The sequence below is a fragment of the Octopus bimaculoides genome, chromosome 1, assembly GCF_046866305.1.
Source record: "Octopus bimaculoides isolate indiv1 chromosome 1, ASM4686630v1, whole genome shotgun sequence".
NCBI lineage: Eukaryota > Metazoa > Mollusca > Cephalopoda > Octopoda > Octopodidae > Octopus > Octopus bimaculoides.
The window spans coordinates 168,127,497-168,132,403 of NC_142928.1; the positions used below are offsets into that span (position 1 = coordinate 168,127,497).

A 4,907-nucleotide genomic window follows, 5' to 3' on the forward strand; every position below is an offset into this window, starting at 1 on the left:
ATAACTGGACAGACACATAAGTTAATGTAATTGTAGGAAGAATATTCAGTATTGACCTGAGTGTCACGATTCGCTGGAATGTTGCTCACATGATCAGTGAATCTGACCAATCGCAATTTTGCCTGGAATGAATATTGTGAAGTTATCGACGGGATATGGTCAATCGCGTCTTCTCGTAGAATAATGTTCCAGCGACTAATCTCTCTCTCTCTCTCTCTCGCACCTTCCTTTCTGAACTTCTCAATAAGTATAAAATGACACACACATATGCGACCAAGGCTGAGAGAGCTTTGAGAGAACGCAGAGTTGAGAGAACGCAGAGTTGAGAGAACGCAGAGAGAGCCTTCTGTTATCGCAGAGACGTTGTGGTGAATAGAAACGGAAAGCGGCTGAGTCGAGCTAATATCATCAGAACGAACTACCGACACCAACACTATTTCTATTTCGGTAACAAATTAACTCTCTCAACAGCTGTCGTAACACTCTTTCAATTACACAATTACATTACTATCTAACGCTCTCACAAGAAATAATGCTGTTCATAAAAAGCAACCGATTTCATCATTTTCTTCTATATACAGTTGTTGACCTCTGACGCTAGAAATAACAGCCAGCACCCAACCGCTAACAACCGGCTCCCAGTATCAGCAGTCAGATACAGCTCCTTGCAGTTAGTAAATTAGCTTCAACTACCAGAGGTACTCAACATTCTTACAATTTCATAATCGTAGGTGCATTACGCTTAAAAAGTAAAAATAAAGACAGGATGGTCATAGCTGCAAACAGATTTTGATCAGAGGTCTGCTTGATCAGAGGTCTGCTTGATCAGGGCAGTGGCGTACCTACCACAAGTGCCGCCCGGGGCGGATGTTAATTTGGCCGCCCCTTAAAAGTTTTAATGACACTTCAAAACGCACCCCCCCCCCCGGAAAAATACAGGTATATATGTGTAACGGTTATGTTTTATTGTTGTTATAACGGCATGTTGTAGGATGTGAAAGATGAACAATGCATGGAATTTTAAGAAAGTATTTATTTACCGTTACGTTGAAAAATACCACACCTCGACGGGCAGGTTATAACATCCGAGAACATGCGAAACAAAAATGTGGTAGAATGTTTCTTTGCATAGTTTGGCGCATATGAATTGTTAGTAGTAATCTACAGATAGCGATAGAATGATGTTGTAAGAGAACAGAATTAGAGCTAGTGAGAGTTGTAGGGTGTGGGACGTTGTCTCACAGTTGCTGACAGTAAACTTCGTTTCTCCCTCTGACCAAGGTTCTAGCTGGTCAGCCAGACTTCGTTCTTGTTGAGTCGTCACTATGTGACTGAACTCGTTGAGTCGTCACCGACAGATTTTTGCTTAGGGAGTTCTTGCTTTTATAACTATCCAGAAGAATAGACATATCATTGAGAGCAATAGATTTAGTTGATGGTCTTGTTATCTTATTCTAGCTTTTGGTGAAGTAGAAGAGGTTAGAAAGGGTCAAGTGGTGAAGACATTATTTCGGCCTAGCTAAAGGCATCTGGAAAATGTAAAACTGCTGTCACAGAAAAACCACTGTACCACCGTGGGAAAAGTTCTGTTGCAGAGTTAATTTAAATTTGGCTATGGTGGATCGAATCCACTTCATGCATGCAAGATCCACTACATATGTATGTAAAATACGAAGGCAAACTAGTAACCATTTAGTACCTTCTACACAAAAAATAATAGGAAAAATATGTTAAAGAACAGAAGATGAGTGAATTACAAAAATAAACGATTTACAAATTGATTTTACGTGCCTTCCTCTTCGCAAAATCTTAAATGACTTCATCAAAGTTAATTTGAGGTGGCGCTCTATGGATAGTATTGCCAAATCAGTCAACCTTGTTTGACTTATTGTTGACCTGGGGTGGTTCTTGATGAGCTTTAGTGTAGAGAAAGACTGTTCGCAGCTAGCAACACTAATGGCACGAGTTAGGAAAACTCTTAAAAGTATTACAATATTTGGCAATGAATCAATACGATTATGTTTCTGAATAAACTGAAGAACTTGCAAAGGCCCTTCCATATCCCCAGTGTCAGCAGCCACCAAATAATTTTGCAGTCTTGCCTTTTCAACCAGAAAGTCTTCTCTCTTAATATTCTCATCAAAAGCATCTACATCACAATTACACTCTTTATCTAACAAATTGGATCGTGTGAGAAAGGTGTATTTCTTTGCAATATCGTGAAGTCTTTCGAATCTAAAGGTTATTTCTTCAACCAGTCTATCTATCACTGACTACATTTCTCTTCTTTGTTAAAAAAGATAAGAATGAGCTACGAAGAAAATATCGATGCCGCTCTCAGCTGCGACGCTGAACAAAGAAGAGAAATGTAGTCAGTGATAGTTAGACTGGTTGAAGAAATAACCTTTAGATTCGAAAGACTTCACGATATTGCAAAGAAATACACCTTTCTCACACGATCCAATTTGTTAGATAAAAGGTGTAATTGTGATGTAGATGCTTTTGATGAAAATATTAAGAGAGAAGACTTTCTGGTTGAAAAGGCAAGACGGCAAAATTATTTGGTGGCTGCTGACTACATTTCTTTTCTTTGTTCGGCGTCGCAGCTGAGAGCGGCATCGATACTTTCTTCGTAGCTCATTCTTATCTTTTTGCGAATTCAACGCTCTGTGTTGATTCCCATATCAGAGCGAGTTTCGGTTGAATAGGCCAACGCGTTATCTACTGTTTTGCCTCTACTTACAAGTAGAGAAGTTTAATGGCACATTGTTGCAATTCCAGACCTTTCGTTTGAAGGTACTTTTGAGTGTCGTTAATTTCAGGAAGTATATCTCTCCAAAGGCAAAAAAATTACAAGAAAGAAAATAACAGCATCGCCTGAAGAATTAAACCTGCATCAGATCTCGTAGTTGCGTTTTCTGCATTTTCCATCAACCGTTCTAGCGCAGCGATGATTTCTGTGAATTTTGTATGTACAACTTTCACCGCATCTGCTCGACTACTCCATCTCGTTTCCCCAACCCGTTTGATAGTTGCACCAGTTATCTCAATCAAGATATCCCATCGGTGAGTTGAGGCTGAGAAGAATGAAAATAAGCGGTCCAATGTGCCAAAAAATCTTGCACCCACTGAAGCGCATGCACAGCTGCGAAATTCAGAGTGATGGGTGTATGTCACAAATACAATATTTGGATTAACTTCTGTGATGCGCGCTTGAACACCGGATCAATGACCTGCCATTACTGCCGCGTTATCAAATGCTTGTCCACGACAATCTTGAATGTTAATGTCCATTTCTAATTGTTTCAGAATCATTGATGTAATTTGCTCAGCATTTTTGCCTTTCATCTCAATAAAACGAAGAAAGAATTCTTCTTTTACTTCCTTTTCATCTATTTTAACATAACGAGGTACCTGAAAAATTTGGTCAATATGAGAAAAGTCTGGAGTACTATAAAAAATAATGCAGTGGTATTTATTCTCTTTCACTTCATCGATAACTTTTTTTCTCACTTGATCTCCCAGGACATTCACAAATTCATTCTGAATTTTTGGTGAGAGATAGGAAGTTTTAAACTTATCAATTTTTACTTTCACCAAATGTTCATGTAGCACTGGGTCGAGTTTTCCAATCAGTTGAACAATCTCCAGAAAATTTCTTTTATTTTCATTTGCCTTCTCAACTCGAATGTCTTCTCTATGGCCTTGTAAAGCTACGTTTTGTTTTGCAAGAAACATAATTATATCCAAGAATCTAGTCAGAATTTGCTTCCATTTCTTTGTTTCGTTTTCAACAAGAGTTTGTTGTTCTTTGTCTATTACCTTGCCTTTGGAAAGGCGAATTTCTAGCTCTTTCCACTGAGTGAACGCATTCTCATGCACAGGGCAAGATACATGTTCTTGTATCTTGGGATTCAACCTCCACCAAGATTTGAAACCATCAACTGAGCAAAATTTTGAGTGTTCACTTGAAAATAGCTTACAACAAAAACAAAATACGGCTTTTTTCGATGGAGAATATATCATCCAAGTTCTCAAGATTTTACCACGTTTTGTAAAGTTTAAAAAAAACCAGTTCTTAACAGTCTTCTAGTCTTCTCTTTCAGTTTTGTTATTTGTCCTGGACGTATAACTTCTTTGAATTCACAGTCAATATTTTGCACAGCCTTCGATCCTTGTTGTACAAGGATTTCCCGAATACCGTCATCGTGATTAAACTTAGCAGGCTACATCCCAGTGTCTTTCAAATTAATATTAGAGTTTTGTTATTCAGTAGTTTGTGGTGAATCAACATCATCAACTTCATCTTCTATCTTCCTTTCAAGTTGCACTTCATTAACAACATGATCTCCATGACCTTCTGCAGTAATACCAGTTTCGTCTGGACGGTCGGGTCTGATGAGAAATTTACTTATGGCGCCTTCATTTCGCCTTTCTTCTCTCGTTTTTTTTTTCGAAATGCTGCACCGCTGTCCTTAATTCGCTTCATCTCAAATTATGTCAGTGATATCGTAAACTTATATGAATAAAACCAAATAGAGTATAGACCAAGCTAAAAAAAATTAATCAACTTTCTGAATATTATCGACACAGTCTTATCCAGTAACACACAATACTACTGTATTAACAATATTATACTGTATATTACATAATATTAACACACAATACAAATTTACAGATGACAAATTTAAATTTTAAGGAAATTTTAATAGCTACTATACATTATTAAAGTCTATAATATTTATATTGCATTTTTATTAATGATATATTAATACAAATAAATTGTGCTGCCCGGGGCGGACCGCCATCCTCGTCCCCTCTTGGTACGCCACTGGATCAGGGCTTGCTTGGGGGTTAAACACCAAAACCAAAGGATTCTACGAATACAAAAGCTTTTGTCTTACTAA

The 4,907-nt window shown here is 37.8% G+C and overlaps 1 pseudogene; it reads right to left on the reverse strand.

The window, feature by feature from the left end:
* Positions 1-2,885: 2,885 nt before the first annotated feature.
* On the reverse strand, positions 2,886-4,026 carry LOC149137849 (52 kDa repressor of the inhibitor of the protein kinase-like; annotated as a pseudogene).
* Between the last annotated feature and the right edge of the window lie 881 nt (positions 4,027-4,907).